We start from the raw sequence: 12,244 nt of genomic DNA, 5'->3' as shown, positions 1-12,244 counted from the left end.
CGTCGAAAATCATTGGTTTCAAAATAAAATAATCGCTTTTGTGGATTTCTATGCTTGTGTAGAATAATATCGGCTTCTTCGGTTGTTCGTACAATTTATGATAAATTGTTTTGCTGTCAATGAATTCGATGACTGAATTCACAGCTCAGTGTTATTATACACGAACTGTACTTCTTTGGCTGTGTAGTAAAGAAAATCTATCATGAATGTTTTTAGTAAATAATAAAGATGGTAGATTTTAAGCTCGGTGGTAAATAGTAAAGAATATTATTCTACATGATACGAGCGTGGGACAAAGAAAAAATCTGAGTCCCCGACGGGAATCGAACCCATGGCCTCCCAGAATGCCGGTTGGGCGCTCTAACCAACTGAGCTACGTGAGACTCGCTGTGAGCTAGGCCATTTACTAGGTTGATATGTGACACGCGTCCTGCATACTGCTAGGATCAGCAATGTCGAAATCATCAAATTTGTAGTAAATAATAAAGATGGTAGATTTTAAGCTCGGTGATAAATAGTAAAGAATATTATTCTACATTACACGAGCGTGGGACAAAGAAAAAATCTGAGTCCCCGACGGGAATCGAACCCATGGCCTCCCTTGGGAAAAAATAATCTCCAAATGGATAAACATAAGACATACTGAGTAATAGGAGTGGAACGGTATTAATCGATAATTCAGTCAAAACAAATTTTAAGTATTGTCATTTACGTCGACTCTTTCAAAAATGGTTTTTCGCGGAGACTTGCTAAACAATACACCGGCGTGGTATAGGCCATTTCCGAGTTACCCTTTGCCACTGTTTCAAGACGAGTCTACGTGCGAAACCATTCAAATGAAAATGAGTTTGATTTGCATGAAAATGGACCTGAAGGTAAAACTCATTTTCATTTGAATGGTTTCGCATTTAGACTCGTTTTGAAATGGAGGCAAAGGGTAACTCGGAAATGGCCTATTGAGTTACAAAGTGCTAACAAAACAAATCATACCGATCACCTGTAAGTGTTGCTTTGCTGAAATTAAAAGTATATAACTGACTGATTCCCATTTTTTCTTACCCCCTTCTAGTTTAAGCTATGAAGATAAAAGTTACAAAGTTGGACGGATCAGAGCGTAACGAGTGCTGAAATTTTGTACAATTTACCTTCTTCATCCTCTTGCTCAACCGTGGCTCGCGGAAGCTTAGGTATCATGGCCATTTCGTATTTGAAGAGATACAAAATACACCAGACAAGCAACTTAGCAAACGACACCAAAATGTGAAAAATTAGCTTGCAGCAGCTGAGGCAAAACGGTGGCATTTTTTTGAGCAGGTTTCGCTGTTTGTCGAAGAAACAAGGGCACAGTTCCTAGTAGTTCCTTCAGATCCAGACAATGTGAAATGAATAAATCTCGCCGCACAAATTGTTTAAATACCATCCCTGATTTTATTGTTCGCGAATAATAAGGAACTTTGAAAACTCAGCAAGGTTCAATAATCTCAATTTTTATCCCATCAAGTGCCGGGGTCATTTGCACTGGATCATGATATCTATCTGGTAAGAAAGTTACACGGATTATTAAATACCAATTACGTTTCTTATTGAGTTTGTATCTTGTACAAGGTGAGTAAAAAGTGAACCTTAACGTTTCTGTCTGGCAGTCAGAATTTGTGCTTAACTAGCGTATAACAAATGGTCACCCATAGTAAGTAAGTTTTACAACTTTAAGTCGATGGCACATCTAACCTTCTTGATACCAGTCACGTTGTATAATGGTTCTCGACGCTCAGGTCTCAAACTATCGCGTTTAAAAATTTTCAAAATATGCCAAACAAGCTATTCAACAGTACACACCAAAACTTGAAAAATCAATCGCAAGCAGGAGCGAAGAGATGACATTGTTGTAAAATCAGGCTCCGCGAGTTAGAAGACGAAATGTACGCTTCGATTGTCAAGATTAACGACAGGAAAGTGAATATAGATAGATAGAAACTTTATTGACGTGTCAAATAACCACTTAGCTCGGGAAAACCCACACTAATTTGGGGACACGAATGAATGAACGAAGTCAACATAGCAAAGCCTAAATAATAAAGACAGGCAAGACTGATAGTCACAAGCTTATCAGAAACTAATCTCATTAATTGTTCTCTTTTGTTTACGCGTGTCGCGTGCTTATAAACCACCGTTCTCAAATAAAAGAATACATTACCATGTGGAGTGGCCTTTACATCGCCCCTGCATGTATTAGGCTAATTCCATTGTTTTGTTTTGTTTAGGCGTATCGCGCGCTTAAACCGCCGTTCTTCGCAAATAAAAGAACTACATTACCATACACAGACATTTTTCTCCTAATATTTAGGCGCATCGCGTGCTTAAGTAAACAGCCGGCCCGAATTCAGTTCGTTTTATGAATTATGCCAATAGGATCTTGCTACCTCGTTTTTGGTTATTTTTTGTTTTAGTCTTTAGTGCGCTAGGGAACTTATCAACACAAAAGACTGAATCATTTATTTGGCTTTTTACAAGGCACTGGATACCTCTCGGGAAAGAAAATCGCACCAAAACCCCGGCTCAATGAGTAACAAGGTGGGTAAAAGTGCATCGTAAAGCAAATTTGCAAACATAACATTATCCTTCAACCACAGAATCAAAACAAGCTAAACGAAGTGACAGGCGGGAAGGTTATCAAAAATAAATAGCGTTTTTAGTCTTGAATAGCATCCGTAAATTAAAAACATAAAAATACGGCTTGTCATGTCTTCTCTATTTCGTTCTCGCTGTCGCGTGCTCGCTGTACTTAATGGCAGTAAGGGAAATAAGAACCGCAAGAGCGCCACGATGGATTCCGTAGAACGTTTGGTTACCACACTTAAAAATTAGATTTAATCCCTTTGATGGCTTTTTGTGACCTTAAAATAAAAATTGTGGGATTAATTTGGATCTCCATTTATTGTCATTTGCATTGTCACTCATGCACCGCGACATAAACGAAAGTGTAAAGCACATAATCATCTTGTGTTGTACACTTTCGCAAATGTACACAAGGAATGTACACAAGGTTTCAGTTATGTGCAAGGTACAAATTGCAACTCTGTACTTGATCATTTTTCCGATTGTATTCTCAACTGTAACGTTAAAGAAATAATACTGAATATATACCTGTCAACAATCCGGGAATCTGTGCGAGGTTATTCGGTTCTGTACACTGCACTGGATCATGATATCTATCTGGAAAGAAAGTTACACGGATTATTAAATATCAATTACGTTTCTCATTGAGTTTGTATCTTGTACATGGTGAGTGAATCTTAACGCTTTCGTCTGGCGGTCAGATTTTGTGCTTTATAGGTAGCGTATAACAAATGGTCACCCGTGCCTTTCTTAAAAAAGCTAAGGTTTCCAAGTTTAAGAGAGCCGATAGCACACTTTACCTTCTTGATTCCAGTCATGTTGTACAGGTTCTCGACGCTCAGGTCTCATAATTACGAGTTTGAAAATATACAAAATGTGCCAAACAAGCCATTTAACAGTACACAGAAAAACTTGAAAAATGAGTCGGAAGAAGAAGATAAAAGATGGCATTCTCTTCAAAGCTTCAAGGCTTCTCAAGATTAGCGTGTTCACAGTTCCTTGCCGAAGAGCAAAGTGAAATGAATGAAAGAGTTAAACGCGTAAAAATAGTCACAACACGGCAAATTACTATAAGACAGAAATTCTATTGTTTTCTTTTGTTCAATTTTGACAATTAAATTGTTTTACAGCTTAGACTCTATCGAGGGAGCAATTGACAGTAGGATCTCCAGTAGCAACATTTGAATACGACGTGCTGTTGTCATTTTATTACAGTGCGTTGAACCCGTAAATAAGAGCGCGGAGCTTGCATTGTTGTCGGAGCTGGCTGTCACAGTGCGATGAACCCAGTTAAAGGTTTTAGTAAATAAGAGCGCGGAGCTGACATTGTTGTCACGGAGCTGGTTATCGTTTTATCAAAGGTTCGACGAACGCAGTTTAAGCTTTTAGTAAATAAGAGCGCGGAGCTGACATTTTGTGCGTTTTTCCTTCTTCATCCTCTTGTTCTACTAGCTCGCAAAGCTCAGGTATCATGTCCATTTCGTATTTAAAGAGATACAAAATACACCAGACAAGCAACTTAGCAAACGATGCCAAAATGTGAAAAATTAGCTTGCAGCAGCTGAGGCAAAACGGTGGCATTTTTTTGAGCAGGTTTCGCTGTTTGTCGAAGAAACAAGGGCACAGTTCCTTCAGATCCAGCCAATGTGAAATGAATAAATCTCGCCGCACAAATTGTCTAAATACCCTCCCTGATTTTATTGTTCGCGAACAATGAGGAACTTTGACAACTCAGCAAGGTTCAATTATCTCAATTTTTTCCCATATTAAAGTGCCGGGGTCATTTGTCTCGGCAGTGCGCTTGTTGTTTTGACATAGACTCTGTCAAGCAGTATATCAGTGCTGGAACTGATTAACATAACGCACGATATAACAAATCCGAATACGTTTTCAACTAACAACCAAAATCAAATTTCAATGATCAGTAACAATAGCAGAACACTGTACGTTTTCATAGCCATTTTCAGCTGAATTTCCCAAGTCTGATAAAGCCTTTGTTCAGTATAAAAGCTGTCATACTACACATAAAAGCTACAATATAATTGTTTTTAAATATTCGAAAGCGGAAGCTAAAAATTGGCATTTTTTGAGCAAGTTTTGCGAATCACAAGACAAAATGTAGGTTTTCAACGTTTCTCGGGGACACAGTTCTTCCGGCTAGTTTGATGAGATGACTGAACTTTCTGAAATTTCCGTATGAAGAAATGCAATGTTTGTTGATTTTTGACAGGAATTGATCTACTGTTGTGTTAAAGATTGAGGTAACCAGTCAGGGCCCAGTTGTTCAAATATCCGCTGGATAAATCGCTATGCAGTGGATAGCGTAGTGTGTTTTGTAAGTATTTATGCGCAAAGTCTCGGTTATAAATGTGTAAATAATGTCTCTCCTATTGTGTCATTCGCATCGTGCCAGCACGAAGGGTTGAATATATATTATAAACATATCGCGTGAGAGAAAGGACTTGCGTGCGAAAAATTGGCAGAATCGGCGGCGCGTACAACCTAGCTATGTGAGTTCAAAGCCTGGCTATAGGAGCGAGCTTCTGCGGTCAGTCTAAAATAACACAACTGAATGGGTCCTGACTCCATTGCTCACCATTAGATTTCTTTATTTGCTTTTTATTTATCAATTCCACAGGCCATAGTTACACGCCGCTTTAGTCCCGCACATGATGTAGGGTGGAGTTTAAATTGTTAGTTGAGGATTTTCTTACCGGTCCAATTTTTATCTTTTTCTTTAAAAACCTTAACCTTTTATTTCAGCTGTTCTTGTTGCAGCTAATCGCATGTTTCGTGAACCCACGCGTTTTCCCTCTTTGTTTTAGGGAGGCATCAATCAAAGGTGTGTAAACAATTCAACCAGAGATTAACATGACATTGAAAGAGATATTGCTGCGAAGGTGAAGCAGTTTTCATACAAGGGGCAATGTGTTAAGTGAACGATCATTCTTTCGTCAATTCGTCTGCGTTCGCAGGATATAGCGCGCAAAGAGTGTTTTTTTTTTTACTTATTAAATGCCCTGGAGTTGTATATACAACCAAACCGTGGGTCTACACTTAGATCATATTAAAGACAAAAGGCTTAAAAGGATCCTCTATTTTAGGGCTGTGAACCTCGAAAACTTTACCCTATCCCACGGCACATCTATAACTAAGTATATTGTTCGCATTCTCCAATCTGCAGACGAATTTCCACATGCAGAAAACAAATCGTCTTAGTAAATCAAGACTAGCTAAGTACAATCGTTTCTTTGCTACAAAAAATACATCATGGACGATCTGAATACATCAGTTTCCATAGTCTGTCCATAATTCCACGTGTCGATGCATGTTGTGATGCTGGAAAGGAATCTTCTAAGCTCACACCACATTGAATCAGCGAAGCTCGTCATCACATTAGTCATTGAACAGGAAACCTCCTCTCTGAAAGAAAAATTTTAGGAGGATATTAATAAGGACTGGTACATGCTTAGAGTGCGTATATATATCGAATTCTGGATGCCTGACGCGGGAAGTTTGGAGAGATGAAAGATGCATAAAGCTACTTGGTGCTCTCCAAACTTCCCAAGTGCATCCAGAACTCGATAAACGCACAACTAAGGCATGAACCAATTCTTTTATAACGTAGTGGCTTCAGTCAGATTGTATGCTCTACACGACTATGTGAATAGGTTGTCTTCTGCAGGTTGATCATTTTTTTCCGATTGTAATCTCAACTTTAACGTTATAACATATACATGTACCTGCCAACAATCCGGGAATCTGTGCGAGGTTATTCGGTTCTGTACACTGCACTGGATCATGATATGTATCTAGAAAGAAAGTTACACGGATTATTAAATATCAATTACGTTTCTTATTGAGTTTGTGTCTTGTACAAGGTGAGTAATATGTGAACCTAAACGTTTCTGTCTGGCAGTCAGATTTTGCGCTTAACTAGCGTATAACAAATGGTCACCCATAGTAAGTAAGTTTTACAACTTTAAGCCGATAGTACACCTAACCTTCTTGATACCAGTCACGTTGTATTGGTTCTCGTCGCTCAGGTCTCAAAATATCGCGTTTAAAAATTTTCAAAATATGCCAAACAAGCCACTTAACAGTGCACACCAAAACTTGAAAAATTAATCGGAAGCAGGAGCGAAGAGATGGCATTGTTGTAAAATCAGGCTCCGCGAGTTACAAGACGAAATGAACGCTGCTCAAGATTGTCGAGTTCACAGTTCCTTGCCGGAAAGGAAAGTGAAATGAATAAATGAGCTAAACTTAGAAGGGCAATATTATAGCCTCGTGGATTGAGTATGAAGTGTCGTTTTAGTTGACACCTGAAATACGGTAGTCACTACACAGTTAATACTATTGAACAATAGTTGTTTGTTGAGGAGTATCGCCTAAACAAAAGGCGTATTAGACTCGTATTGTTTAGGTGTATCGCCGACTAAGTGTTTTATCGGGTGCTTTTAACTACAGTCGAACCCCTATATTAAGCGCCCACCCTAAGGGAAATGGGAAGTGGCCGAATAAACGTCAATTTATTCAAATAAAAACGTGCTTCAAGGCTTATGACTACTGTTGAAATCGAAGCTTTAGAAATGAAGGATTTAAACTCAAATGACTTAAATTACTAGAATGGACTGCTGTCTAAAGAGACTTAAATTTGGTGGCCGGTTAATAGGGGTTCGACTGTATAGACTGTATACACTAAAGTTGTTTGCCAATTTATTGAATGTCGCTATTGTGTAGGCTATTAACTTGTGTTGGCAGGAACGGAGAGTAGCATGAAGACAAAAGAATAATGATCACTAATGGGTTCTTGCTAATTGCTTTTAGCTTGTTTTTGTTTCAGTGCCCCAGAGAACCTTATTAACCAAAAAATTGAACCTAAAACACTTGCATAAAATTGAAAGATTTTCATAAAAGCTTCTGCGATCGAGTTTTAATTGCAAAAAAATATCCTTTGCATTTCAGAACCTTAAACTTCTATCTTGTGGTCGCTGTCCATTGACAAGGCTCACAAAAGTGCAATAACCCATAAATATAGAATACTTCATGGAATGTTATTTTTCTGATTTACAAAATTACTTTCAAATTGAAGCCTCGATATAATAGTTTCCAATTAAGGCAGAAAAACATCAAAGAAGCAATGATTAACATGGAATACACAAGGATAGTTAGGACTGAGTAAGATTTAAGATGGATTACGAACGATGAACTTGAACGCAAATGGCCGCACCTTTTTGCAAGATGCACTATTCGTGTGTGATGAAAATATACAACGGAATTTTCCCTTTAGCTGACTAACATAGTTTTTGTAAAAATAAGCAAGAATACTCACATCTGTAACAAACTGTAAAAATAATCAAATGGTCTAAAATCGATTTTGAAGTCAGGGACAAAGATTCATACAATTTACCTCCTTGATCCTCGTGTTCTACTGGCTCTTGACAGTCAGCTCTAATTGAAAGCCACTCGTGTTTGTAAATATACCGAAAACACCCCAAAAGCCATGTAGCCATCGACACCAATACTTGAAAAATAAGTTTGACGCAGAAGCGAATGTACATTAATGACATTTTCTTGAGCATGTTATGGACGAGATGAGATGTGTAGGTTTATGACCGTAGAGATAGACGTTCACAGTCCCTTGATAAACAGAAAAGAGAAGTAAAAATAAATTTGCCGTAACAAGGTACTATCGAATTTATAGAGCCTCCTACGCTGACAAACTTTACGCTCGATCGTCACAAAGAACTGCTGCGTAACAGACATTATCATTGAGAGTGCACAGTACAGTTATTATTGGCATTACTGTTTTATAATATTGTCACTCGACCCTTACCGTATATAACTCCTAAATGTTGTTGTTAAATCTGGGAAGGAATTTTTGCTCTGACTAAAATGTCTTTCAGAGACTTGTCCTTCCGATAAGCGACAATTGGAGGTTTAGAAAATGTTTGAGCGAGTTTGTTGTTCTCAGTAATGAGATGCCAGTGTTTCATGAGAATCTTTTTAAGATTCGGAACAGCCGGGTTGAAAGTAGTGACAAATGGCAAAACATTGTTGGATGTTGCAGTTTTGTTTAGTAACGCCTCAGATCGTGATGAGAAGTCTACTTCGGCTAAGATTTTCTCGGCGAGTTCCCGAGGGTAACCTCGCTCGAGTAATCGAGTCAGAAATTCTAGTTTTCGTAACTCGAAAATTTCTTTAACCGAGTTTGTTCTCAGTAAACGCAAGGCCTCTCCTTTGATAAAACCCTTTTTAACACTGAAAAGGTGACACGAAGAGAAGTGCGTATATTGAAAAGTTTCTGTAGGCTTGAAATGAGTTTGACCATCCAAAGTTTTGCTGTCAGTGAACCGCGGTCCTTTGAAAACTTCAGTGTCAAGGAAAACAATTTTTTTCTGATGACATTTCATGCGTGAATTTGATAGTGGCGTGGAATAAATTAGCGAAGTCGACAAAGTCGCCGATTTCTCGCTCGGATAGAGTCCACACTGAAAATATGTCATCGATAAATCTTTTCCAGAGGATAGGCTTGTGTGGGCTGGCTAGGAGTAGCTGTTTTTCGATGTGAGCCATAAATATGACTGCGAAGGCTACGGCCATTTTGGTGCCCATAGCGATTCCGTGCGTTTGCAAATAGTGTTTGTCGTTAAATTTAAAGGAGTTTTCTTTTAGAATCAGTCTCATGAAGTCTCCCAAGAATGATGTTAGGATCGGTGGTTTCGACTGATAATGCTCTTCATAATATTGACAAACAAAACTTATTCCTTCCTTTTGAGGAATGTTAGTGTAGAGAGAACAAACGTCTAAAGTAACTAGAACCGCGTTGCCTGGAAGTCGAGTGTTTTCAATGAAGTTTATAAAATGAGTGGTGTCTTTGATGTATGACTCTTGCTTTTTGGCGATAGGTTGTAAAAGCGAATCAACAAAACTAGAAATTCGTTCTGTTGGACCACCGCTACCAGAAACAATGGGTCTGCCGACCGGAGTTGGTTTATGTATTTTGGTCAGCGTATAAAACTCTGGTACTCTCGGTGGATTTTGGCTTGAGTTGAGCCATTTGTAAGTCATTTTGTCAATGTGTCCGTTAGAGAACAGCATGTTGACTATTGTATTGACTTTAGTGGCTGTTTGGGATACTATCGGTTCTTCAAGAGGTTTATAAAATTTCTCGTTAGAGACTTGTTCATAACCCTCCTGAATTTTGTTAGCGGTATCCATAACAACTGTAGTCGTCCCTTTGTCGGCTTTCTTAAGGATTATTTCGCTGTTAGCGCTAAGAGCTTTGAGCGTCTTTTCTAGCGTCTTTTTCCATTTCTTAACATTCCAAAGAGGGAAAAATTTCTCACTTCTTATACTAGTCTTTTTTAAGTTTTCCACATATTTGGGTGTTAAGTCCATGGGAAAATTTAGACACAAACATATGCGAAAACTGAAACAGTAAGTACTATTAACTCATAAACAATTATTCAAGAAACATCGAAATTGATAACAGAAACGTTTTACAACCACTGTCTATAATTCATAATTGCAAAGTGTTTGAAAAAGAGTTTACTGGTGAAAACCTAGACGCAGAGTGAATCTACGCAGGATGAAAAGAGACAGGGAAAACTGAAGTTGTGATCACACAATCATTTAAAACTGCCCACTTCGAGAAATTTATCAATTTATATTGATATAAATAAGATGACCCACCTCCTACGTGTAGATCAAAACTACATAACCCACCCCTTTTCGAAGGATCAAAAACTGATGACCCACCCCCTTTCTGCTCCGGCCCACCCCCACCCCCCCCCTCTACTTATTGACCAGTCCCTAAGCTTACCAATGCTGTCTACCCATAATCCCATTCGGTCTTATCGATCATGGTTTGAGCTTTCCACAGGTCAACGTTTCTTCAATCAGGTATATACCTAAAGAGCTGGAACAGAGCAGTGATTACAGTTTGGTGATCAGTACAAAAAATAACGAGGGTTAAAAGCGTACAAGTAGTGTTTAAACCCTTTATTGCAGCACCAGATTTTAATTCGGTCTATTTCGTCATACTTTGTAAAGGAGAAGTGTTACGTTAAGAGCAAAGATGCCAAGATTTGTGTTGGAAGGTTCACGAACGTGCACAATCCGTTGTGTTGCGCTCACGCTGAGTCGCGTAACCGTAACATTTCTATTGGTAATAAAGTTGTTCGTACACATGTCAAACCTTATAACTCCCGTGCATGGCAAGGCCAGAAAAGCGAAGAAAACCGTGTCACAGAGAATTTTGCCGAGTTTCATAATTTCATGCGCATCAGCGCTCGGAATTGTAATTGCGGGCTTATTGAAATTAGCGAACGATATCGTAAAATGCCGGTTGTAGCTAAGGGCTGGGCTTATTCAACTTCGTAAGCAGGGTTTTGGGTGCATGTGGAGCACAGTTATGGAACAACTCACCCCTAGAATTACGCCAAGCCACTTCTCTGAGTGATTTAAAGGCAAACTTGAGTCGCCACAGTTTCAAGTAAAACATTCAAACACGGCCTCCATTAAAAGCAGCGTCCATTGTTTTGGATTTTATTCTATTATACTTGTAAGTAGGCAGGTAGGTAGACAGGTAGGTAGGTAGGTAGGTAGGTAGGTAGGTAGGTGGGTGGGAAGGTTGGTGGGTGGGTGAGTGGGTGAGTAGGTAGGTAAGGTAGGTAGGTAGGTAGGTAGGAAGGTAGGTAGGTAGGTAGGTAGGTAGGTAGGTAGGTAGGTAGGTAGGTAGGTAGGTAGGTAGGTAGGTAGATAGATAGGTAGTTGATAATAATTTAAAATGGCTGATGGAAATACCGTGTCTCAATAAAGTTATGGTATCGTTTCGTTGCATGAGCTATCAACTGGAGGAACTCATGTATCGGTAGATGAAGAAGGAGGGGGACTTAAAAGCAAAAAGACCTTAAAAGAAAAAACCCGTTTGGAAAGTAGCTGTAATGTAAGAAAGTCACTCTGATTAAACGTTTGCACCTGCACTCTTCTTGTAGATATATCCATTGTTATAACCAGACATTCTGTTTTATCTGTGGTTTATTTTCATGTTATAAAACATAGCATTATATTATAGTATGGTATTATATAATTATATTATACTTCATTTTCATGCTGTAAAACATAGCATGCCACTTACAACTGAGGACGTTTTGTCAGTGCTGCATTTGTCAAAAAAAAAAAAACATTTTCACGATTAGGCCATTTGTTTGTATTTGTGTTTGTTTTTAGGTAACCATCGTCAGTAAAGGGCAATTTGTCAATCATGAGCAATCTGTCGGTTAAACTACTAGCCCTTTGGCAGTTTTAAAGTGAGAACACAAAAACCGTGAATACTTTCATTATACTTTGAAAAAGGAATTGGAGAAATAGTTGACAAATTATTCACGAAAAATAACCTGCTGGCTCCATCTCTGTCCATTTGTTTATATTTTCTACAGTCTGAGCTATCATTCGACGGTTTTCTGCAGAAATGTTTATATACAAGATAAAGGGAAGTGCTCACGGTTTTCTGGTTCACACTGTAAGTTTGGATGGGATGAAGTAAAAACGATTGCTTAGTTAAAGTTTGGATTTATTTGCTAGCAGGCTTCACGGTTGAAACCTTGAGCCATTTGTCTGA

The 12,244-nt window shown here is 38.6% G+C and overlaps 1 pseudogene; it reads right to left on the bottom strand.

Annotated features, from left to right (window-relative positions):
- Nucleotides 1-8,480: 8,480 nt before the first annotated feature.
- Nucleotides 8,481-10,020, bottom strand: LOC144655103 (uncharacterized; annotated as a pseudogene).
- Nucleotides 10,021-12,244: the final 2,224 nt, after the last annotated feature.

Source organism: Oculina patagonica, chromosome 5, assembly GCF_052425735.1.
Source record: "Oculina patagonica isolate OP01 chromosome 5, crgOcupat, whole genome shotgun sequence".
Classification (NCBI taxonomy): Eukaryota; Metazoa; Cnidaria; class Anthozoa; order Scleractinia; family Oculinidae; genus Oculina; species Oculina patagonica.
The sequence above is the reverse complement of the archived record's forward strand: the minus strand, read 5'-3'. Positions and strand labels throughout refer to the sequence as shown.